Here is a 27,890-nt window from a genome sequence, read left to right on the forward strand (position 1 = left end):
TCTTGTATCTGTCTTGGGTGCGAGAAGGCTCACTTGTCTTTATCTCCTTCGCTTTCTTCTTGGATGAGGTCTTGATAGGCGCTGAGGAGGTCTTGATGGGGGTAGTGTCGACGGTGAAAGCTTCCTTAGCGGGCTTCTTCCCGGTCTTGTCTACATTTGGGGCGAATACTTTATCCTTATTGAAGTTAGTAATCGGCTCCTTTTTCTCGTGATTAGCGATACTCAGCTCCATGTCGTGGGAACGAGTTGCTAGCTCTTCGAATGTTCTTGGTTTTATGCCTTGGAGGATGTAATGTAACCCCCAGTGCATGCCTTGAACGCACATCTCAATGGCAGAGGTTTCAGAAAGCCGATCTTTACAATCCAGACTTAAGGAGTGCCATCTATTTATGTTGTCGACGACAGGTTCATCTCTCCACTGTTTCGTACTGGTCAGCTCTAGCATGCTTACAGTACGACGAGTGCTGTAGAAACGGTTGAGGAATTCCCTTTCTAGCTGGTCCCAACTGTTGATAGACTCAGGTTCGAGGTCAGTGTACCAGTCAAAAGCGTTACTTTTCAGCGAACGCATGAACTGTTTGATGAGGTAGTCTCCCTCTGTCCCAGCATTGTTGCAAGTTTCAATGAAATGGGCGACATGTTGCTTCGGGTTGCCTTTTCCATCGAACTGTATGAATTTTGGGGGCTGATAACCCTTTGGCATCTTCAAAGCATCAATCTTCTTGGAGTAAGGCTTTGAGTACAGTACGGAGTCATGCGAGCTTCCTTCATACTGTGTCTTGACAGTGCTTGCGATCATCTCCTGTAGCTGCTGGATAGAGAGAGATCCCATGAATGTCGTTGCTTGGTCTAGCTTCGACTTCTCTTCAACTTTCTCCGCTGGTGGCTCCTCTTCTTCGTCGACTTCTTTCTTTAATAGGCCAACATTTGGGTCGACTTTCACGTCGGGCAGCACATCTAGTTGGTTGACAAGTGCGGCAATCTGCAAGTCCTTCTCTTCCACAGTCCGTGTGAGCTTTGCGATTGCTTCATTCATCTGAGCTAGCTGCTCCTCGATTGAAGTTGCTCCAGTGGTCATGACTTGCATGGTTGTACTGCCGCTCGAATCAGCGTCGAAGAGTAGGGACTCTGAGTATTTTCTCGGGCTTTCCCCCCTTGATGCCCTTAGCGAGGCTAGGGTGATCACAGGCTCGTACCTCGGGTGCTCTTGTTCCTTTGACAGAGTCAATGCAGGGGCGGAAGCCGAGGCAAAAAGAGCTCTTGCCTTACTTCGGGTTATGATGCCCGAAATATCACCACTTGCGGCGATGATGTTCTTGTTCTTTGCTTTGATTGCAGGAACAGCTTGATCCTTTCTTGATGCCATTTGCGTTTTTCGATGATTGGAGGATAGAGATGAGAGGTAGAGATGTCCCACTGGGCGTGCCAAGTTTGTAAACACGAAAAATTCTTGAAACAAGAAACAAGAATACGTGTACAAAATAATATTTTTGTGTTTAATGATTTTGGGGTTACAATCTCTTTGTAATTTGATCCTCTGATTCTATCTTCGTAGGGTGTAGGTTTGTGGATGAGTTGTCGATCCAAAGGGCCGTCGGGGCTTGATCTAAGGATGAACAGTTGATGAATGGATCTTCAAGGGGCGTTGGGCTTGATCTTGAAGAATAGGTGTATGAGTTTGTTGAGGTTGTTGATCCAAAGGGCCGTTAGGGCTTGATCTTAGGATGAACGGATGATGAATGATGAACACTTTCTTCAAGGGGCCGTCGGGGCTTGATCTTGAGTCGGTGGAAGTTCTTCAAGGGCCGTTGGGGCTTGACCTTGAAGGAGGATTTGACGAAGAACGAAGAGTGTTTTCTTGATCCTTCGGGATTTTCTTGAGAGCTTTAGAGTTTCAAGGCTTCAAGGTTTTGGTGTGATGTAAATTCCCTTCTTTCTTTCTTCCTCAAAATGAATGCCTTGGCTTCCTATTTATAGAATTCCAAAACTTGATTTTTGGATTTAAATAATCAGATTAAATAATTCATTTCTGCCAGGTATTGGCACGTGTCCTATTTGATGACTTTTCCAATTTATTTCGATTTTTCGTTGAGTCACACGCTACATGTAAAATTTATGTGACACGTGAGCGTTGAAATTTTAATTATTGGTCAACATTCATTTCACCGAAATTTTGATGTCTACAACCCTTAATTACAATCTGTGCATTTTATTTAATTTCGTCAAAAACTCAATCCCCCCATATTTTGTTACGTCTTAGTCATTACAATCTATCTTATTTTGTGTTTTTAAGCATTTGGAGTCATAAACACTTTCAAATTAGTCCAAATCAAGTTCTAGTTTCTGTTTGAGTCAATTTGATTGTTTTAGGCAGTTTGAGTGTTTCAAATCTGTTTTGAGTCATAGTAGTCTTGTTAAGAGTCTTTAAGTTTAGTTTTTGTGTTTTTAAGTCAATTTATATTAGATTAGCACCCCTAGTTAATCCCCGGTTAGAACGATCCCTACTTACATCATTACTACAATTGTCACAAATAGGGTTTAATTTGCATGTCACATTCGTATCGCATCAAATTTTTCTCACATATAACTAGATTAAGGTGTGTAGTTAGAAAATCTGACTGAAAATTGAGTGCATATCTTGTAAGGAATTAAGTGATTTCTCTAAGGCATGTTACTACATTCAAAACATGGTTTTAAATGCTTAATTGTGAACTAGTATGTGGTGACTATGATTAAAAATGTACTTAAATGTGAAGATGACTAAAATCTGTGGAGATAATGAATTTTTAACATGTCATGTGCATTGAAAATCCCTGAGACCATTGTTGGAAGGTTTAGGTTTTGTTTTGTTTTTCTATTTTGCTCGAGGACGAGCAAAAGCTAAGCGTGGGGGAATTTGATAGGATCATATTTGGGTGACTTACTTAGCTTATTTTCGTGCATTTATATTGTTAATTCATAGTTGTTTTAGTAGTTTAAGCCATTTTTGTGTGTTTTTAGGTTCATATGGCTAAGGAAGCAAAAAGATGCATTTTGGAGCATTTTGGAGCAAAATTGGACTTGGAATGGATAGCTTATGTTTGGAGCAAAAGGAATGGACGAAATTGAAGACCTAATGAAGTGAGGATTCCTAATCACAAGAGGATTCCTAATGAGGAATCCTAGTCAAAGAAGGTTTCCTACTTGAAGTAGGAAAGTTAAGCCAAGGTTTCCTATTTTGGTTTAATCTTTCCTAATCCTTAAAGACTCCAAGTTTCAACAATATCAAGGGCTCCTACCTATTCTAGGTCACAAAACTTGCAACCTTAAGCAATGCCATGTGTTTCCTTGTGTCTCCCTTCCTTGCCGTGCAAGGAAGGGCTTTGTTCCCTATTTTAAACACTTAAACACCTTCCTTTCTCATACCTATTTCAGCCGCACCCTTTTAGACACCGTAGGGTATTTCCCCATCCATTGATTCAATAAATCCATCTCAGCCGTACCTTGTTCTTAACCCTAGAGCCTATTCTATTCACTTCTCATTCAGCCACCATGACATTATTCCTTCATCATTGCACCACATTTCAGCCACCATGACATTATTCCTTCATCATTGCACCACATTCCAGCCTTGTCGTGCATAACCCACCACATTCCAGCCTTGCCGTGCACATCACCACACATTCCAGCCATTCCACACACCTTTCCAACCTAATCCACATGCATTCATCATCATTCACCCTAGCTGTCACTCACATGCATTTCCTTCATTATTTCAGCCACATGCACCCATAATCATAGAGCCACATGCAATCTTAATCATTCAGCCACATATGTTCCCATTCTCCCTATAAAACCATGCATTCCCTCACCAACAAAAGAAATCCCTTGGTGCCGTGCCTTCCTCCACCATTCCATCCATTCATACACACTTCACACCATCACACAACCATTCAGCCGCTAGCACCACTCCACCTTTTCTCCTTCATTGCAGCCACTCCAACCACTCCCCATCCCTCCAAAACACTACCCTACCATCACACATCCATTCCTCCATACCAATACCACCCCAAAACCTATCCTTAGACCTTGTGCCGCAACAAAGAGGAGGAGAAGAAGGGCCTAAACGTTCATACAATTCAAGTTTGAGTTGTTGGAATTTTTAGGTGCTTCCTTTCCTTGATTTCAATGGTTAAATTTACTTATCTTTGTCTTGTACGTATGAGGAACTAAACCCCCTTTGGCTAAGGGTGTATTCGAAACCATGATTATATATGTGAAATAAGTTGATTACTTCCAGTTATCGTTGCATAAGTCGTGAATACAATTTGCTTAACCTTTGATTTAGAGCTTATTCTTGTATGTTGATTGAGAGTGCACGCTTAAGTTGCATGCTTGAATTTGGTGCTAAGATATAAGTTTGTTTCACCTAATCGTTATGAGTTTATATTCACAAGTAGTGAAGGTCGCTAGTCACGATCATGTTAAGTAGATTCCTGGCAAGAGTATCATGTTTTTCATAGTTACAAATGCCTTGTCGATGCTTATGATTTCCAAAGAACGTAATGATTTTAACTTGTATCTTTATCATGTTGTTCATATAGAGAACTTGTTAGGAATAATTTGATTGCGATGCATATTCATCCAATTCAATGATTCTAGGGAAATCTGAAGGTTAATTTAAGCGGACCTAATTAACTTGGAGCGTCAAGGTTCATAACTTATTGAATTGATAACTGGAAATTGATTTACGTTGCATATATTTCATGTGTGGAGAAGAACCCCTTAGCTATTCCATCATCCATTGATTCATCACAATTTTGTCTTACAATCTGCCCATTTAGTTAAATTCGTCCAAACACAATCCCCCCATATTTTGTTGAGTCTTAGTCATTCAAATCTGTTTTATTTTGTGTCTTTAAGCATTTGTAGTCATAAATACTTTCAAATTCGTCCAAATCAAGTTCTAGTTTCTGTTTGAGTCAATTTGATTGTTTTAGGCAGTTTGAGTGTTTCAAATCTGTTTTGAGTCATAGTAGTCTTGTTAAGAGTCTTTAAGTTTAGTTTTTGTGTTTTTAAGTCAATTTATATTAGATTAGCACCCCTAGTTAATCCCCGGTTAGAACGATCCCTACTTACATTATTACTACAATTGTCACAAATAGGGTTTAATTTGTGTGTCACATTCGTAACGCATCAAATTTTGGCGCCGTTGCCGGGGATTAGCAAAGTTGCTAATCCCTAGTCTTGAGTCTTGTTTAAATTGTTTAGTTTCTGTTTTGTTTTAATTTTTGCACCGTGTGTATGTGTTTTGTTTTTGTGCCGTGTGTGGCAACTTGTTTTCTTACTTGTGCCGAGTCTATTAAGTTGGTTACTTATCTTGTTTACTCTTGTGTGTAGGTACTAGTTTATGACCCGTAGCTCACAACTTGTTCGTGAGCATATCTCCGACTTTGACGGTGATTTCGAGAGGATTTTGAGAAGGAAAAAGAAATCGCAAGCGTCTAATCCTCCTAGTCCCGAACCTGAATTAAAGGAGCAAGAAGTTGAAATTGAGGTTGAAGAAGAAGTACCAATCATGGCAGTGGACAATCGAACCATCAAAGAGCTTTCTGCCTCGGGTTTGGCCAATGCAGCACCTCTTTGCATCCAATACCCTAGGGCAGCCCCTGAGAAGGCCGATGAATTTGAGCCGAAGTCCAGTTTGCTACATCATATACCCAAGTTCCATGGGTTATCAATGGAGGACCCCAATAAGCATTTAAAGGAGTTCGAAGTCGTATGCTCAAGTATGACACCGGTGAACGTGGACAGCAACATATTGAAGATGAAGGCTTTTCCTTTTTCTTTGGTGGAGAAGGCCAAGGATTGGTTGTATGAGTTGGCTCCCGGCACTGTCACATCATGGGAGAGTATGAAGCGAGCCTTCTTAGAGAAGTTCTTTCCGACATCACGAGTCATTCTTCTTCGCAAGAAGATTAGTGGAATTCAGCAAAGCCAAGGTGAATCTTTTCCAACTTATTATGAACGTTTTAAAACTCTTGTTGCTTCATGTCCACAGCACCAAATGAAGGAGGAGCTACTTCTTCAATATTTTTACGAAGGTCTTCTACCACTTGAACGGCAAATGTTGGATGCATCAGCGGGAGGAGCATTGGTGGACAAGACACCCAGGGATGCCAAAACTCTCATTGCTAATCGAGCACTCAATGCACAACAATATGAAGGTGTTGGGCAGAGAGACACCCCACGGCCACATCATGTAAATGAGGTAAGTTCTATTTCTGAGTTACAATCCCAAATGGCTAACCTTACGTCTATGTTGTCGCAGTTTGTTGAAGGCCCCAAAGCGCAAGGAGATACAATTTGTGGTGTATGCTCCATTCAAGGACACCAATCTGATCAATGCCCTCAATTAATTGAGAACGGAGGGTGGGAATCTGCCAATGCCGTGGGTTATGGGAATCAAAACCAACCAAGGGGTGATCCTTTCTCCAACACATACAATCAGGGATGGCGTGACCACCCCAATTTCAGATGGAGAGATGCACCACAATATGCCCAACAAAGTGGATTCCGACAACCCTCGGGTTTCTTTCCAAGGCCAATGGCACCACAACCACCTCCTTAAGCACAATCATCCCAAACCAACTCAGGTACGTCTATGAATGACGATAAAACATATCAGTTACTAACCACAATGGCACAGGGAATGCAGAACCAAGAAAAGGAGGTTAATGAGCTAAAGAAGCAAATGGGCCAAATGGCCGAATTTTTGGGACAATTCCGTGAAAATGGTAAGTTACCAAGCACTACGGTGGTCAATCCCAAGGGTGGTTTTGAAACCGCCAATGCAATCACCTTAAGAAATGGCAAGGAAGTTGGAACCACCACACAACCACCAAAATCAAGCCAAGAAGAGGATGAAAGGTTGTTGCAAGAGGAAGAGAGGAAGGGCAAAGCCACGGAAAGGGTGGAGCAACCCTTGCCACAACCACTTCAAGCTCCTAGGCCGTCCAACAAATGTAAAGTAGGTCCAAACTCAATTGTTTCTAACGTGATTCCACCAAATGTGCCCTTTCCTAGCAGGTTTATGCAAGCCAAGATAGAGGAGGATGAAAAAGACATCCTGGAGACGTTTAGGAAGGTGCATGTCAATATCTCGCTCCTTGATGCAATAAAGCAAGTTCCGAAGTATGCGAAGTTTTTGAAGAAGATTTGTACAACAAGGAAACGGATTCGGGAAAAAGAGGTGGTACATGTTAGTGAGAATGTCTCTGCCATATTGCAAAGAAAGCTGCGACCTAAATGCAAAGATCCAGGTAGTTTCACTATCCCTTGTGTAATTGGTAATACAAAGTTCGAACATGCTATGCTAGATTTAGGTGCATCAATTAATGTCATGCCATACTCTATTTATGCATCTATGAATCTAGGAGAGCTTAAAAATGATTAGGTTATTATACAATTAGCCGATCGATCTAATGCATACCCGAGAGGAGTTTTGGAAGATGTTTTGGTGCAGGTAGACCACTTGATTTTTCCTGCAGATTTCTATGTGCTTGACATGGATGATTCAACCCACTCTCCACCATCGCCACTCTTACTTGGACGACCTTTCATGAAAACAGCCCACACCAATTCAACCATTGATGTACCCCCAAAGAAGATACCAGATGCCTGGAGTACAGATGAGGCAGGAGAAAACGGTAGATCGAAGCATGTGGAGACAAGCACAACAAATATATGTGCTGATTCATTTGCTGCTTCTTCAAAAGCAAAAGTATCTCATATCATCAAGGGCGAAAGCAAAGGTATCTCATATCATGCTCTTTCCCTGTCTTTTCCTTTGTCCTTGTTCTTACTCGCATAGCAAAGTGAAAGAGAGCAATCAACCGGCACTTGGAGTCAGTCTTCCGATCTGGAACCGACTGCCTGGAATCTATTCCCTGGTTGCTTACCTAGCGTTGCTCTCGAGTAGTCATCTTCAACGGTTGATACACTTCCAGAGAAGGGACCACATCTGCTTGGAGAACAGCTAAGGCAAGTGAAAATGATACATTGAAGCATGTGGAGACAAGCGCAACAACTGCATATGCTGAGTTATCCTCTAACCCTCTTCAATACGAATTGGAAAGATTGAACAAAAGAATCCTCCAGCCCAGTTCAAGATTAAGCCTGTGGAATCACCAAGATCAAGCCTCAATGCAATCACCAAGGAGAAGATGGAATTTACACTCCATAACCAGATTTGCGTCCCTAAACTCTTCTCTTTGTTAGTTACATTCTGCCATGTTTAGTATGTTTAGTTGCTGTTTATGTGTTTACTTATGTTTTGTGTGAATCTATGCTTAAAACATTGAGGACAATGTTTGATTTAAGTGTGGGGGGGGGGGGGTAACTAAGTATATTTGATGCAAATTCGTGGGATTTTATCACCCATAACTTCAAGTGTTGTTCCTTGCTGTTTTAAGGTGTTTTTAAGCTGTTTTAGAATGTTTTAGTCTGTTTTGTTTTATAACTCCGAAAATCACATAAAAATTTGAAAAACATGTTTTGAAAAGCCTAAAAAGAGTGTTTTGAGTCGTTTTTGTGTGTTTGTGTCTTAGGGTACCTTCCAACACAATGATGAGGATTTGGTTTGTAATTGCATGACTGTTAAAAAGAGTTATAAACATGGAGAAAAGTTTGATTTACTCTTGGTATATGCTTGGTTATGGTTATAATGTATGACTTCACATGCAATCATAAAAGAAAAATTCGTTTTTGTAACATGCTTGAAGGAAGGAACTCAAACAAACGCTACAACCTTGTGAGACTTGAGCCTAAATGTTATTTGGAGAGTTAAAATCTGTGCATTATTGTTTCTAAAAGTCGTTGCATGATCTCATTATTCTTTGCTTGGTTACTACTTAGAAGGTGTTTCATCATATAGTTCCAAATGCTAGAACTCATGCCCATTTCATTCGAAGCATGTTATTGATTTGCATAACACATATTCAAGAAGAAGTTGTGTAGTGACCACCACCAAAGCCAACTTGCCGTGTATCCTACTTCATTATTTGTTTAAGTTAACCCCGTTGAGCCTTGTTAAGCCTTTATTCCTTGTTAACCCACATTATCCTCACCTAGCCTAGTTTAGGACAGTCCACACCCTTGTTCTTAAAAGATAGTGAGCATGACTTAAATGAATTCCTTTTGAGTTACATTATGCAAGAAAATGAGTGTGGGGGAAGGAATGTTTGTTCTTAAGTTTATATGTATGTTTTGAGATTCAAAAAAAAAAAAAAAAAAAAAAAAAAAAAAAAAAAAAAAAAGCATGTGAAAAAAATGTAAGAATGAGTGATTAAGTGTTGAATGTTGAAGAAGGGGTCCAAAACACCAAATCTGGCCCTAAATTGTATAAATTTTCCCTTTTTGTTCAAAAGTTGAGTTTTCATTCAAAAGTGAATTTTAAGTTGATTCGAATGCTTTGCCCACTATTTCTTTAAGAACCTTTGTTTTCCATATCCCTTCTTTGTTAGCCAAATGATACGTAGATTTATACGCACACAAACTAAACCCTATTTGTGACAATTGTAGTGATGATGTAAGTAGGGATCGTTCTAACCGGGGATTAACTAGGGATGCTAAACACTTGACTCAAATAAATAAAACTAACTTTTAAAACACTAAGACAAACTAAAAGACTCAAAACAAGTTCAAAAGACTCCAAATACTTAAAAACATAAAATAAGACAAATCAAATGATTAAGACTTAACAAAATAGGGGGGGAATTGTGGTTGGACGATATTAAATTAAATGGACAGAATATAATTAAAGGCAAAATGTAAATATGAATGTGATGAAAAATATGGATGATGGAATAGCTAAGGGGTTTTTCTCCACACATGTTACACTTGCATACAAGATTGATTTTCGGTTGGTCTTTCGATAAATTATGAAACTCAATGCTCCAAGTTAATTAGGTCCGCTTAAATTAACTTTCAGATTTCCCTAGATTCGTTGGATTGAATGGAATACGCATTACAACCAAATTATTCTTAATCAAAGTCCCTAACTATGGAATACGCATGATAGAGACATTCAACAAAGATCATTAAGTTCAACGGAAATCATAAACATCGACGAGGCATTCGTTACTATGGAATACGCATGAAACTTATGCCAAGAATTCGTTTAACGCGATTGTTTATAAGCAACCTCCACTACTTGTGAATATAAGTTCATAACGATTAGGTGAAATTCACTTATATTCTAGCGTCATATTTATGCATGAAAATTAAGCTTGCAATCTCAATGAACATACATAAATAAGTTATCAATCAAACAGTTAAACGAATTGAATCCACAACTTATGAAATTCCAACCAAACGTAATCAATTCAAATTGCAAATATAAACATAGTTTCGAATCACCCCCTAGCTAAAGGGGGTTTAGTTCCTCATAACTTTGAAATCAAAGAAACACCTAAACATTCCAACAACTCAAACTTGAATTGTATGAACGTTTAGGCACTCTTATCTTCCATTCTCATACGTACAAAACAAAGAGAATTAAATTTAAACTTTGAAATCAAAGAAACACCTAAACATTCCAACAACTCAAACTTGAATTGTATGAACGTTTAAGCCCTCTTTTCTTCCTCGTTGTTGTAGCACAAGGTCTAAGGTGAGCTTTGGGGATTATGTGAAGTGTTTTGGAGGGATGGGAAGTGGTTGGATAGTGGCTGCAATGGAGGAGAAAAACTGCACAGAAATGGAAATGATTTGCGGCACAAGGGTTGTGTTTGTGTTGTGTGAAGTGTTGTGAATGGAAAAATGAGATCCCTTGAATGATGGGAATGCAAGGGTATTTATAGGAGGAGTGGAGATGTATATGGCTGTTTGTTTAAGGTGTTTGTGTGGAGGAATGATGGAAAAACAGCTAGGACAACATGTGAAAGCTTGGAAAATAAAAGGGAAAGCTGGAATGTGGAATGGTGCCCACGGCAAAGTGTTGTTTGTTTGATGATGATGCATGTGATGGGTGGGAACAAAGGGGGAAACATGGCACAAGGGTGCTTGAGTGAATGATTGAATGTGCATGTGGATTAAAGAATGAGTGGTGGTGTAATGATGAAGTGAATGCATGTGGCAAGGAGGAAAGCTAAAATTGTGAAGGGAAGGCACGGCACAAGGCAGATTTTGATGTTGGAAATGCATGTGTTTTACTCAATTATATTGTTGGGAAGGCATGTGGATTAGATGGAATGTAGGTGGGTTATAATGATGAATGCATGTGGAATTGCAAGGAGGAAAGGTGCAGAAAATGGGAAGAAATGCACGGCAATGTGTTTTGTAAAAGGGAAGATGGTGTGTGAATGCATGTGAAGATGCTAATAAATAATGCATGTAGGGTTAGGAAATAAAATCATAATTTAAAGGGGAATGATTAAAGGGTGTTGAAAGGTTTTGCATGGCTTTGAAGTGATTGTGGATTGGGCTAGAGTTTAAGTACATGAAATGGACCCAAATTGCTCCCCCTTGCATGGCAAGGAATGGTGTTTGTGTTAAGCCCAAGGCAAGGTGAATGTAATTGGGTTAGGGCCATTGTTTTGTGTCCTCAAGTGCTTACAAGGCCTTCAATTTCATCCAACACTTGGGCTCCAAGCATAAGCTATCCATCCTTAGTCCAATAGTGCTCCAAAACACTCCACAATGCATCCTTTCGTCAAACACGTCTTATTATCCTGAAAACACACAAAAGAAGCATAAAGGACTAAACTAACTAAAGAAACATAACGTAAATGTACGAGAACAAGCCATTTAAGTCGCATGAATATGCTCCTATCACCAAACACCCCAAGCCCCATTACAACCCTTGACTTCTATCTTGAGTGTTGTGCATTTCAATTTGTAGAGTTTGAATTTGGTATGAGCTTATGGTGTCATTGGTTCTCGCGTCTAAGTAGTAGCATTCTATTCATGAGATCATATCTAAACATGCTTATTAACTCCAGAAATTGCTTTCTTTGTGATATATATATATATATATGTGAGTGTAATCTTCTCACATATAACTAGATTAAGGTGCGTAGTTAGAAAATCTAAGTGAAAATTGAGTGCATATCTTGTAAGGAATTAAGTGATTTCTCTAAGGCATGTTACTACATTCAAAACATGGTTTTAAATGCTTAATTGTGAACTAGTATGTGGTGACTATGATTAAGAATGTACTTAAATGTGAAGATGACTAAAATCTGTGGAGATAATGCATTTTTAACATGTCATGTGCATTGAAAATCCCTGAGACCATTGTTGGAAGGTTTAGGTTTTGTTTTGTTTTTCTGTTTTGCTCGAGGACGATTTAGGTTGGAATGGTGAGTTAAAACAAGATGGCGTTATAATTCAATTGGCCAATCAAACACTTAAACAAATTGAATCCATCATTTATGCATCTTGATAGGAGCATATTCATTCGACTTAATTAACTTGTTCTCGTGCATTTATGTTGTGTTTACTTAAGTTATTTTAGTGTTTAAGGCTACTTTTGTGTATTTTCAGATTATAAGGCTAAAGTGTGCAAGAAGATGCAAATTGGAGTCTTTTGGAGCGAAAGAGGAATGAATGAGTTGAAGATTTGAAGAAACGACGAATTCCTACTCCAACGATGAATTCTTACCAAAACGAGGAATCCTACTCAAACAAGATTTCCTATTTGATATAGGAAAGTTAACCCTAAGTTTCCCGTTTCGGTAACCTTTCCTAAACTTAAAACGTCCGTATTTTCTAGCCACTTTGTAGGCCTTGTATACACTTTAGTACACAAGACCAAGGCCCTAGCCCAATTTCTAAACCCTAGCCGCACCTTGCCCTTTTATTTCTGAATTAAACCTATTTCTCTCCCAAATTCAATTCTAGCCGCACCTTTATATTTTTGATTTAATTTCCTAAGTTTGCAAGCCTTTGATTTAGTTTTAATAAGCTAGGGTTTTAATTTTTCTAAACCATATATAAACTTAACCTTGCCGCACCCTAGTTTGGTTCCCATTCATTCTATTATTTTTCAGCCACAATAATCTTGCAGCCGCACCCATCCATATCAGCCACAAAAACCTAATATTCACCCAAAAAACACCATAAGCCGTGGCCTATTTACCCTAATTCATCCCATTCTATCCCATTTTTTTTGGCCGCAGCCACCTTCACCCATTTTTCTTCTCTGCCGCAGCTTCCCCACCAATCCCAGCACCCATCCAACACAGCCGCACCTTTCCTCCACCCTTGCAGCCACCTTCCACACCTTCACACACCATCTATCAACCTTGCCGCACTACCCAACCTCCCTAAATCCATCCCTAACCCAGAAAACCATCCAGAAATTCCCTAAACACTCTCTGCCGCAGCAAGGAGAAGAGGAAAGAGGAGCTTCGACGCGCAGAAATTCAAGTGGATTCGTTGTGCGTTCTAGGTGTAATCAATCCTTTGTGCTTATGTTTAAATTCAATTGTATTTCTCTTTCTGTGAACATGAGAGGCTAAACCCCCTAGTTAGCTAGGGGGTGATTCGAAACCATGATTATATATGTGAAATAAGTTGATTACTTTCAATTATCGTTGCATAAGTTTTGAATACAATTTGCTTAACCGTTTGATTTAAAACTTATTCTTGTATGTTGATTGAGAGTGCACGCTTAATTTGCATGCTTGAATTTGGTGCTAGGATATAAGTTTGTTTCACCTAATCGTTATGAATTTATATTCACAAGTAGTGAAGGTTGCTAGTCACAATCATGTTAAGTAGATTCCTGGCAAGCGTATCATGCTTTTCATAGTTACAAATGCCTTGTCGATGCTTATGATTTCCAAAGAACGTAATGATTCTAACTTATGTCTTTATCATGCTGTTCATATAGAGAATTTGTTAGGAATAATTTGTTTGCGATGCATATTCATCCAATTCAATGATTCTAGGGAAATCTGAAGGTTAATTTAAGCGGACCTAATTAACTTGGAGTGTCGAGGTTCATAACTTATTGGATTGATAATTGGAAATTGATTTACGTTGCATATATTTCATGTGTGGAGAAGAACCCCTTAGTTAGTCCATCATCCATTGATTCATCATAATTTTGTCTTACAATTTGTTTTCTTTACAATCTGCCCATTTAGTTTAAATTCGTCCAACCACTATCCCCCCCATATTTTGTTGAGTCTTAGTCATTCAAATTTGTTTTATTTTGTGTTTTTAAGCATTTGGAGTCATAAACACTTTCAAATTCGTCCAAATTAAGTTCTAGTTTCTGTTTGAGTCAATTTGATTGTTTTAGGCAGATTTGAGTGTCTCAAATCTGTTTTGAGTCATAGTAGTCTTGTTAAGAGTCTTTAAGCTTAGTTTTTGTGTTTTTAAGTCAATTCAAATTAGATTAGCACCCCTAGTTAATCCCCGGTTAGAACGATCCCTACTTACTTCATTACTACAATTGTCACAAATAGGGTTTAATTTGTGTGTCAACATAAAGTTACACATTGATGCGAGATTTACTTGACACTCAAATTAAACCCTCGTTTGACAATTGTAGTAGAATGGATAAGTGAGGGATCGTTCTAGACCGGGGATTAGGAGGGCTTGCTAAAACCTTCTAAATTGACTTAAAAACATAAAAACTAAATTAAAATACTCTTAACAAGACTACTATGACTCAGAAAGGCTTTGAAAAACTCAAATTGTCTAAAACAATCAAATTGACTCAAATAGAAGCTAGAACTTGATTTAGACGAATTTGCAAGTGTTTATGACTCCAAATGCTTAAAGATACAAAAATAAAACAAATACGAATGATTAAGACTTAACAAAATAGGGGGGGGGGGAATTGTGGTTGGACGATATTAAATTAAAAAGACAGAATATAATTAAAGGCAAAATGTAAATATGAATGTGATAAAATATGGATGATGGAATAGCCAAGGGGTTCTTCTCCACACATGTTACACTTGCAAAACAAAATAGATTCTCAGTTGGTCTTTCGATAAGTTGTGAAACTCAATGATCCAAGTTAATTAGATCCGCTTAGATTAACTTTCAGATTTCCCTAAATTCGTTGGATTGAATGGAATACGCATTACAACCAAATTATTCTTAATCAAAGTCCCTAACTATGGAATACGCATGATAGAGACATTTAACCAAGATTATTAAGTTCAACGGAAATCATAAACATTGACGAGGCATTCGTTACTATGGAATACGCATGAAACTTATGCCAAGAATTCGTTTAACGCGATTGTTTATAAGCAACCTCTACTACTTGTGAATATAAGTTCATAACGATTAGGTGAAATTCACTTATATTCTAGCGTCATATTTATGCATGAAAATTAAGCTTGCAATCTCAATGAACATACATAAATAAGTTATCAATCAAACAGTTAAACGAATTGAATCCATAACTTATGAAATTCCAACCAAACGTAATCAATTCAAAATGCAAATATAAACATAGTTTCGAATCACCCCCTAGCTAAAGGGGGTTTAGTTCCTCATAACTTTGAAATCAAAGAAACACCTAAACATTCCAACAATTCAAACGTGAATTGTATGAACGTTTAGGCACTCTTCTCTTCCCTTCTCATACGTACAAAACAAAGAGAATTAAATTTAAACTTTGAAATCAAAGAAACACCTAAACATTCCAACAACTCAAACTTGAATTGTATGAACGTTTAAGCACTCTTTTCTTCCTCGTTGTTGTAGCACAAAGTCTAAGGTGAGCTTAAGGGCTTTAGGTGTATGTGGAATGGAGTAGGGAGTGGTTGGAGATGGAAGAATGAAGAGAAAATATGCAGAAAATGAAGTGGGACTCACGGCAATGGAATGGTATTTGTGTTGTGTGAAGTGTTGTGAATGGAAATATGAGATATGAATTGAATGAATGAATGCAAGGGTATTTATAGGAGTAGTGGAGGGAACATATGGTTGTTTGTTTAAGATGCAAGTGGCTAATTAATGATGGAAAAGTATGTGATTTAAAGGATGCAAAGTGAATGAATCATGAATCATTGTGGATGAAAGGGGGAAGTGCATGTGTTGATGACTAGGTTAGTGGGTGGAAATCTGAAAATGGCATATAGGAATGGGAGCTCATGGTTTGAATGTGTAAAGTGTGTGTGAATGCATGTGAAGATGCAATAAATAATGCATGTAGGGTTAGGAAATAATGAAGAAATGCATGTGAGATGTTTGGAAAGGAAATGGGAACCCATGGCAATGAAGTTGTTTTGTGTTGTGAATTATGATGAATGCATGTGAGTTAAAGAGGGAGAATGTGGTGAAATGATGAAGTAGGAAGGTGGAAATGCATGTGAGATGTTTGGAAAGGAATAAAGAATGAATGGTGGAAATGTGAGTGAATGATGTGCATGTGTGAGAATGCATGTGGAATTAAGAGGAGTATGGAAGTGAAATAAATGAATGATATGTTAAGTGATAAGTGAATGGTTTGATAAGTGATAAATGAATTAGTTTAAAGGGCTAGGGTTTAAGTACATAGAATGGGCCTAAAATAGGTTGGTTTGTATGGCATAATGTGTTTGATTGGGCTAGAGCCATTGTTTTGTGTCTTCAAGTGCATACAAGGCCTTCAAATTCGTCCATCCTCTTGGCTCCATGGATAAGCTATCCAATCCATGCCCAAAAATGCTCCAAATGGCCTCAAAATGCACTTTCTTGCTCCCTAGGCCCTTAGAACCTGAAAACACACAAAAGAAGCATAAAGGACTAAAATAACGAGAGAAACATAACGTAAATGCACGAGAACAAGCCATTTAAGTCGCATGAATATGCTCCTATCAAATACCCCCACACTTAGCTTTTGCTAGTCCTCGAGCAAAACAGAATAAAAACAAATAAACAAAACGACACTAAACACGTAAAACACAACCTAAACCTTCCAACAACCGTCTTAGGGATTTCCAATGCACATGACAAGTTAAAAATCATCATTCTCACAGATTTTAGTCATCTTCACATTTAAGTACATTCTTAATCATAGTCACCATATACTAGTTCACAATTAAGCATTTAAAACCATGTTTTGAATGTAGTAACATGCCTTAGAGAATTTGCTCAATTCCTTTCAAGATATGCACTCAATTTTTACTCAGATTTTCTAACTACACACCCTAATCTAGTCATATGTGAGAAGATTGATGTAAACATGAAAACGACACTCACATATATGTATCACAAAGAACACAAATTCTGGAGTTAATAATCAATTTTAGATATGATCTCATGAATGGAATGCTACTACTTAGACGCGAGAACCAGTGACACCATAAGCTCATACCAAGTTCAAACTCCACAAATTGAAATACACAACACTCAAGATAGAAGTCAAGGGTTGTAACGGGGCTTGGGGTATGTGGATAAAGAAGGGATATGGAAAACAAAGGTTCTTAAAGAAATAGTGAGCAAAGCATTTTAATCAACTTAGAATTCACTTTTGAATGAAAACTCAACTTTTGAACAAAAAGGGAGAATTTGGACAATTTACGCCCAGAATTGGTGTTTTGGAACCTTTCTTCAATCACTTATTCTTTTCTCTTTTTTTTTTTTTTTTTTTTTTTTTTTTTTTTTTTTTTTTTTTTGAATCTCAAAACATAAACACTTAAACATTCTCTCCCCCACATTTATTTTCTTTCATAATGTAACTCAAAAGGAATTCAATTAGGTCATGCTCACTATCTTTTAAGAACAAGGGTGGGGATTGTCCTAAACTAGGCTAGGTGAGGAAAAAGTGGGTTAACAAAGAACATGGGCTAACACGGCTCAACGGGGGTACAACTTACAACATATACAAAATATGGGAAGTGAGGCTATTTGGCTATGGTGGCAACTACACAACTTCATCTTGATATATGTTATGCAAATCAATAACATGCTTTGAATGAAATGGGCATGAGTTCTAGCATTTGGAACTATATGATGAAACGCCTTCTAAGTAGTAACCAAGCAAAGAATAATGAGATCATGCAACGATTTTAGAAAACAAGAAATCACAGATTATACTCTCCAAAGAACGTTATAGGCTCAAGTCTCTCAGGGTTGTAGCGTTTGTTTGAGTTCCTTCCTTCAAGCATGTTACATAACTAATTTTTTTTTTTCTTTTATGATTGCATGTGAAGTCATACATTATAACCATAACCAAGCATATACCAAGAGTAAATCAAACTTTTCTCTATGTTTATAACTCTTTCTAACCGTCATGCAATTATAAACCAAATCCTTAACATTGTGTTGGAAGGTATCCTAAGACACAAACTCACAAAAACGACTCAAAACACTCTTTTTAGGCTTTTCAAAACAACTTATGAAATTTTTATGTGCTTTTCGGAGTTATAAAACAACACACACTAAAATAGTTTTAAAACAGTGAGAAACAACATGTGAAGTGATAGGTGATAAAATCCAACGAATTTGCATCAAATATACTTAGTTACCTGATAGGAGCATATTCATGCGACTTAAATGGCTTGTTCTCGTGCATTTACGTTATGTTTCTTTAGTTATTTTAGTACTTTAAGCTATTTTCGTGTGTTTGTAGGCCAAAAGGGCTAAAGGAGCAAAAAGATGCATTTTGGAGACGTTTGGAGCACTTTTGGGCTAAGGATGGATAGCTTATGCTTGGAGCCAAAGTGTTGGACGAAATTAAAAACCTAATTGAAGACCAAAGTGTTGGAACCTTGTTCCTTTTAGTTTTAGGATATTTAAACCTTTCCTATATCCTTAGTCGTGCATAACATTCCAACATTCCACTCCTTCATTCACCACTTATCATATCATACACTTATCTTATCATCACCACATATCATATATTTATTATTTATCATATCATTCACTTATTATAAGCATTCACTTATCATATCATTCACTTATCAAACCATTCACTTATCACTTCCATTCACTTATCACTTATCACTTCCATTCACTTATCACTCACCACATATCATTCATTTATCACTTAACATATCATACACTTATCATAATCATTCACTTATACACTTATCATAATCATTCACTTATTCTTTCATCATTCAACCACCAATTCAACACATGCATTTCAAACCTTTCAACACCCTTTAATCATCTCCCTTTAAGTTATGATTTTATTTCCTAACCCTACATGCATTATTTATTAGCATCTTCACATGCATTCACACACACTTCACACAAACAAACAACTCAAAACCGTGAGCTCCCATTCCCTTATGCCATTTTCAGATTTCCACCCACTAACCTAGTCATCAACACATGCATTCCCTTCACATTCACCCACATGCACTCCCACTCTTTAATCATATGCACTCCCATCATAATTCCACCACCAATTCAGCCACAAAACATTATCATTGCACCACATTCAACCACTCCACATCCCTCACCAAGAAACCATTCAACACACACATGCATCCTGAAATTCTTTGCCATGCAATCACATGCATTTCCCTTGACATTTTCAGCCATCACACTTCATCATTACACCACCATTCACTCTTTAACCCACACACACTTCACACAAACAACATTCACATGCATTCACATGCATTTCCAACACAAAACACACTCAAAACCGTGGCCACCTTTGCATTTCAGGATTCCCATTTGCATTTTCAGATTTCCAGCTTTCCCTTTTATTTTCCAGCTTTCATTCTTCATCATTGCAGCCATTCCACATGCAATTCTCCATCATTCCTCCACACAAACACCTTAAACAAATAGCCATATACATCTCCACTCCTCCTATAAATACCCTTGCATTCCCATCATTCAAATCATCTCATTTCATACACAACACACCACAAACACTTCCATTCCTTCTCTTTGCCGTGAGTCCCCTTAGAATCCAAAACCATCTTTCCATTTCCACCACTTCCCAACCCTCCAAACCACTCCTCTACCATTTCCATAATCCCCCAAACCTCACCTTAGACCTTGTGCTACAACAACGAGGAAGATAAGAGGGCCTAAACGTTCATACAATTCAAGTTTGAGTTGTTGGAATGTTTAGGCGTTTCTTTGATTTCAATGTTTAATTTCAATTCTCTTTGTTTTGTATGAGGAACTAAACCCCCCTTTAGCTAGGGGGGGATTCGAAATATATGTTTATGCTTGCATTTTGATTTGATTACTTCTAATTGCGTTTCATAAGTTGTGGATTCAATTTGTTTAACCGTTTGATTGATAACTTATTTATGTATGTTTATTAAGAATGCGCGCTTAATTTTCATGCATGAATATGACGCTAGAATATAAGTGAGTTTCACCTAATCGTTATGAACTTATATTCACAAGTAGTGGAGGTTGCTTATAAACAATCGCGTTAAACGAATTCTTGGCATAAGTTTCATGCAATCATAGTAACGAATGCCTCGTCAACACTTATAGTTTTCATGATGCTTAATGATTCTTGCTTGTTTCTCTATTATGCAATTCATGTAGGGAACTTGTGAGGAATGCTTTGGGTTGTCGTATGCAATCATCCAATTCAATAACGTTAGGAAGATTTGAAGGTTAATTAGTGCATCACGGTTAACTTGGGGTGTTGAGAATTCATGGTTTATTGAAATGCAATTGGAAATCATTTATTATGCAAGTATAACATGTATGGAGATGAACCCCTTGGCTAGCATCCATCCATTCATTCCATTTCATCACATTCATATATACTATCTGTCTTAATTCGAATCTGTACATTTTATTTAATTTCGTATAAAACTCAATCCCCCTTTACTTTATTGTCCAATTTAGTAGAAAGTGTTTTAGTTTATGTTTATAAGTGTTTTGATTCATTTTGTTACATAATTTCGTCCAAATTCACCAAAGTGCTCAAAACTGCCCAGAAAGTGATTTTAAGGCAGTTTTGAGTGTTTTGGGTGATGTTTGAGTCTTTTGGTTTGTTTTAATGTTTTAAGTGTTTAGTTTTACATTCTTTGAGTTAGTTTAGTGTTTTATATTGTGTTTTTACGTTCTTGAGTCAAGTTATTACTTAATTTCGCGCACTCCCAGCAAGGCCTTTCAAAATACTCAATTCTTTCTTCTTCCCCAAAGATGATACCAGATGCCTGGAGTACATATGACCCAGGAGGAAACGGCGGTTTGAAGCATGTGCTGATTCATCCACCGCTTCTTCAAAGCAAAGGTATCTCATATCATGCTCTTTCCCTGTCTTTTTCTTTGTCCTTGTTCTTACTCGCATGGCAAAGTAAAAGAAGCAATCAGCCGGCACTTGGAGTCAATCTTCCGATCTGGAGCCAACTGCCTGGAATCTATTCCTGATTGCTTACCTAGCGTTGCTCTCGAGTAGTCATCTTCAACGGTTGATACACTTCCGGAGAAGGGACCACTTATGCAAAGGGGAGCGAGTAAGGCAAGTGAAAATGATACATTGAAGCATGTGGAGACAAACATAGGCTGAGTTATCCTCCAACCCTTTTCAATACGAATTGGAAAGATTGAACAAAGAAACAGACCAAAAGGGTATGCTCAGACCTTCGGGGGAGACCAAAAGAACCATCCTGCTGCCCAGTTCAAGAAGTAGCACAAAGGAAAATCAACGATGGGCAGAAACCAGTTCAAGAGTAAGCCTGTGGAATCACAAAGATCAAAAGCCTCAATGCAATTACCAAGGAGAAGATGGAATTTACACTCTATAACCAGATTTGCGTCTCTAAACTCTTCTCTTTGTTAATTACATTCTGCCATGTTTAGTATGTTTAGTTGTTGTTTGTGTGTTTACTTATGTTTTGTGTGAATCTATGCTTAAAACATTGAGGACAATGTTTGATTTAAGTGTGGGGGGGTAACTAAGTATGTTGATGCAAATTCGTTGAATTTTATCACCCATAACTTCAAGTGTTGTTCCTTGCTGTTTTAAAAATGTTTTTAAACTGTTTTAGTGTGTTTTGACTAAAAAATTCGAAAATCCCATAAAAATTTGAAAAATTGTCTTGAAAAACCCAAAAAGAGTTGTTTTAAAGTTGTTTTTGTGTGTTTGTGTCGTAGGTCACCTTCCAACACAATGATAAGGATTTGGTTTGTAATTGCATGACTGTTAAAAAGAGTTATAAACATGGAGAAAAGTTTGATTTACTCTTGGTATATGCTTAGTTATGGTTATAATGTATGACTTCACATGCAATCATAAAAGAAAAATTGGTTTTTGTAACATGCTTGAAGGAAGGAACTCGTACAAACGCTACAACCTTGTGAGACTCGAGCTATTACCTTCTTTGGAGAGTTATAATCTGTGATTCTGTGTTTTCTAAAGTTGTTGCATGATCTCATTATTCCTTGCTTGGCTGCTACTTAGAATGCAATTGTATCATGATAGAACTAAATGCTAGAACTTATATCCGTTTCATTCAAAGCATGACATTGAATTGCATAACATATATCAAGATGAAGTTGTGTAGTTGCCACCATAGCCAAATAGCCTTACTTCTCATATTTCGTATATGTTGTAAGTTTTACCCCCGTTGAGCCTTGTTTAGCCTTTATTCTTTGTTTACCCACATTATCCTCACCTAGCCTAGTGTAGGACAGTCCACACCCTTGTTCGTAATTGATAGTGAGCATGACTAAAATGAATTCCTTTTGAGTACATTATGCAAGAAAATGAGTGTGGGGGAGTAAAAGTTTGTTCTTACGTTTATATGTATGTTTTGAGATTCAAAAGAAAAAGAAAAAAAAAAAAAAAAAAAAAAAAAAAAAAAAAAAAAAGTGAAAATAAGTAAGAATGAACTCACGAGCGTTGATGGTTGAAGAAAGGGTCCAAAAAAGTTGAATTTGGCCCTAAGTTTTGTGTGACTTTCCCTTGGGTGTTCAAAGTTGACTTCTGCGTTCTTAAGGGAATTCTAAGTGCCTAAATCAATACTTTGCTCACTATTGCTTTAAGAATGTTTGTTTATCCTTCACCTTTCATTGTTAGCCAACACCTTTAGCCCCGTTACACCCCTTTGACTTCTATCTTGATCGTTATGTGTTCAATAATGTGGAGTTTGAAATTGATATGAGCTTATGGAATCACTGGTTCTCATTCTAAGTAGTAGCATTCCATTCATGAGATCATATTCATGTCATTATCGTAAATCCAGAAAATGCTTTCCTTGTTATAACATATGTGAGTGTTCGTCTACATGTTTACATCAATCTTCTCACATATAACTAGTGTAGGGTGTGTAGTCAGAAAATCTGTGTGAAAAACGAGTGCATATCTTGTAAGGATTTGAGCAATTTCTCTAAAGGCATGTTACTGCATTCGAAATGTGTTTTAAATGTTTAATTGTGAACTAGTATGTGGTGACTATGATTAAGAATGTACTTAAGTGTAATGATGGCTAAAATCTGTGTGAATAATGATTTTTAACTTGTCATGTGTTTTGGAAATCCCTGAGACGTTTGTTGGAAGGTTTAGGTTGTGTTTTACTTGTTCGTTTTGTTTTGTTTCTAGTTTCTTTTGTTTTGTTTTGCTCGAGGACTAGCAAAAGATAAGTGTGGGGGTATTTGATAGGAGCATATTCATGCGACTTAAATGGCTTGTTCTCGTGCATTTACGTTATGTTTCTTTAGTTATTTTAGTACTTTAAGCTATTTTCGTGTGTTTGTAGGCCAAAAGGGCTAAAGGAGCAAAAAGATGCATTTTGGAGACGTTTGGAGCACTTTTGGGCTAAGGATGGATAGCTTATGCTTGGAGCCAAAGTGTTGGACGAAATTAAAAACCTAATTGAAGACCAAAGTGTTGGAACCTTGTTCCTTTTAGTTTTAGGATATTTAAACCTTTCCTATATCCTTAGTCGTGCATAACATTCCAACATTCCACTCCTTCATTCACCACTTATCATATCATACACTTATCTTATCATCACCACATATCATATATTTATTATTTATCATATCATTCACTTATTATAAGCATTCACTTATCATATCATTCACTTATCAAACCATTCACTTATCACTTCCATTCACTTATCACTTATCACTTCCATTCACTTATCACTCACCACATATCATTCATTTATCACTTAACATATCATACACTTATCATAATCATTCACTTATACACTTATCATAATCATTCACTTATTCTTTCATCATTCAACCACCAATTCAACACATGCATTTCAAACCTTTCAACACCCTTTAATCATCTCCCTTTAAGTTATGATTTTATTTCCTAACCCTACATGCATTATTTATTAGCATCTTCACATGCATTCACACACACTTCACACAAACAAACAACTCAAAACCGTGAGCTCCCATTCCCTTATGCCATTTTCAGATTTCCACCCACTAACCTAGTCATCAACACATGCATTCCCTTCACATTCACCCACATGCACTCCCACTCTTTAATCATATGCACTCCCATCATAATTCCACCACCAATTCAGCCACAAAACATTATCATTGCACCACATTCAACCACTCCACATCCCTCACCAAGAAACCATTCAACACACACATGCATCCTGAAATTCTTTGCCATGCAATCACATGCATTTCCCTTGACATTTTCAGCCATCACACTTCATCATTACACCACCATTCACTCTTTAACCCACACACACTTCACACAAACAACATTCACATGCATTCACATGCATTTCCAACACAAAACACACTCAAAACCGTGGCCACCTTTGCATTTCAGGATTCCCATTTGCATTTTCAGATTTCCAGCTTTCCCTTTTATTTTCCAGCTTTCATTCTTCATCATTGCAGCCATTCCACATGCAATTCTCCATCATTCCTCCACACAAACACCTTAAACAAATAGCCATATACATCTCCACTCCTCCTATAAATACCCTTGCATTCCCATCATTCAAATCATCTCATTTCATACACAACACACCACAAACACTTCCATTCCTTCTCTTTGCCGTGAGTCCCCTTAGAATCCAAAACCATCTTTCCATTTCCACCACTTCCCAACCCTCCAAACCACTCCTCTACCATTTCCATAATCCCCCAAACCTCACCTTAGACCTTGTGCTACAACAACGAGGAAGATAAGAGGGCCTAAACGTTCATACAATTCAAGTTTGAGTTGTTGGAATGTTTAGGCGTTTCTTTGATTTCAATGTTTAATTTCAATTCTCTTTGTTTTGTATGAGGAACTAAACCCCCCTTTAGCTAGGGGGGGATTCGAAATATATGTTTATGCTTGCATTTTGATTTGATTACTTCTAATTGCGTTTCATAAGTTGTGGATTCAATTTGTTTAACCGTTTGATTGATAACTTATTTATGTATGTTTATTAAGAATGCGCGCTTAATTTTCATGCATGAATATGACGCTAGAATATAAGTGAGTTTCACCTAATCGTTATGAACTTATATTCACAAGTAGTGGAGGTTGCTTATAAACAATCGCGTTAAACGAATTCTTGGCATAAGTTTCATGCAATCATAGTAACGAATGCCTCGTCAACACTTATAGTTTTCATGATGCTTAATGATTCTTGCTTGTTTCTCTATTATGCAATTCATGTAGGGAACTTGTGAGGAATGCTTTGGGTTGTCGTATGCAATCATCCAATTCATTAACTTAAGGAAAACTTGACGGTTAATTTAAGCGGACCTAATTAACCCGGGGTGTTGAGAATTCATGGTTTATTGAAATGCAATTGGAAATCATTTTATTATGCAAGTGTAACATGTATGGAGATGAACCCCTTAGCTAGCTTCCCATCCATTCATTTCCGTCAAATCCATATTTACAATTTGTTTTGTTTCCAAGTATTCATTTTAGTTTAAATTCGTCCAAATCCAATTCCCCCCTATTTCGTTGAAGTCTTAGTCTTAATCTTTCTTATTTTTAGTTTTGCTTTCTTCGAGCATTAAATAGTGTTTTATATTGTATTTTTATGTTTTTAAGTCAATTTAGAAGGTTTTAGCAAGCCCTCCTAATCCCCGGTCTAGAACGATCCCTCACTTATCCATTCTACTACAATTGTCAAACGAGGGTTTAATTTGAGTGTCAAGTAAACCACGCATCATTACCCCCCCACACTTAAATCAAACATTGTCCTCAATGTTTTAAGCATAGATTCACACAAAGCATAAGTAAATACACAAAAAGCACTTAAACATACTAAACATGGCATAATGTAATTAACAAAGAGAAGAGTTTAGAGACGCAAATCTGGTTATAGAGTGTAAATTCCATCTTCTCCTTGGTAATTGCATTGAGGCTTTTGATCTTTGTGAATCCACAGGCTTACTCTTGAACTGGTTTCTGCCCATCGTTGATTTTCCTTTGTGCTACTTCTTGAACTGGGCAGCAGGATGGTTCTTTTGGTCTCCCCCGAAGGTCTGAGCTTATCCCTTTTATCTGTTTCTTTGTTCAATCTTTCCAATTCGTATTGAAAAGGGTTGGAGGATAACTCAGCCTATGTTTGTCTCCACATGCTTCAATGTATCATTTGCACTTGCCTTACTCGCTCCCCTTTGCAGAAGTGGTCCCTTCTCCGGAAGTGTATCAACCGTTGAAGATGACTACTCGAGAGCAACGCTAGGTAAGCAATCAGGAATAGATTCCAGGCAGTTGGCTCCAGAACGGAAGACTGACTCCAAGTGCCGGCTGATTGCTTGTTTTACTTTGCCATGCGAGTAAGAACAAGGACAAAGAAAAAGACGGGGAAAGAGCATGATATGAGATACTTTTGCTTTTGACCTTGATGATATGAGATACCTTTGCTTTTGAAGAAGCGGTGAATGAATCAGCACATGTATTTGTTGTGCTGTTTCCTCCTGGGTCATATGTACTCCAGGCATCTGGTATCATCTTTGGGGAAGAAGAAAGAATTGAGTCTTTCGAAAGGCTTTGCTGGGAGTACGCCCTCAGAGGTGAGGGAGAGTTGGGCATTTTTCTTCAGGTTTGCCCTGCCATAAAAGACGAAGGTCGACATATATAGAGATAATATCAAGTGGTGGTACTTTTTACCTTTGTCGACAAACGTTTTGATCCCGCAAATCTGGCTTTTTGAAATAGTGGCGCCTCTTCGATCTCTGAACACGCCTCTTCGATTTCTGAACACGCCTCTTCGATTTCTGAGCAGGCGTCCCTTCGCTTTCTGAACGACACGTGGTAGTGCAGATGCGGCTCCTTTTGACAAAGCTGCACGCGTCTTCTGAAAAGCTGAGAAAGTGTCGCCGAACTTTGCGCTTGTCGGCTAAAGATGTGTAGTTGCGATGATGGCCTCCACGTGTTGTCTGAAAAGAAGAACTCTTTTGACAAAGTTGAACACGTCTTCTGAAAAGCTGAGAAAGCGTCGCCTAAATTACGCCGGAAATTCCGGCTTTTTGAATCGGTGGACGCGTCGCCTTGGCTTCTTATTGAGGTATCGATCACCGCCACAAACACACTCTGAAGATTTCCCATTCTTGAAAATTGACTCCGGCCCTTTGAAATTTAACTCCATCCCTTCTCTTTGAACACTTTTGAAAAAATGGCAAACTCATCGAACCTTAGCTTGGAATTGAGCCTTAGCAGTGATACGGGCGCGCCGCGTCAAGGTAACGTATGGCGTCCTTCTTTCTTTTCTTCTAACGGTCCTCTTTCAGGTGAAAACTCTGTGATGCAGGACGCCACAACAGCTACAATAGTAGCTAGGAACCTCCTCACACCAAAAGATAGTAGGCTGCTGTCAGGACGGTCCGATGAGTTGGCCGTTCAAGAGTCCCTCGCACTTAGTGTTCAGTGTGCGAGTTCTGTGTCCAACATGGGCCAACGCCTGCTTGCCCGCTCCCGTCAGGTGGAATCATTGATGGCAGAGGTGGAAAGTCTCAAGCAGGAGATCCAGCAGCTGAAGTATGAGAATAGAAGTTTGCATGTGCTTGCAAATAACTATTCGTCGGGC

Source organism: Pyrus communis, chromosome 7, assembly GCF_963583255.1.
Source record: "Pyrus communis chromosome 7, drPyrComm1.1, whole genome shotgun sequence".
Lineage (NCBI taxonomy): Eukaryota > Viridiplantae > Streptophyta > Magnoliopsida > Rosales > Rosaceae > Pyrus > Pyrus communis.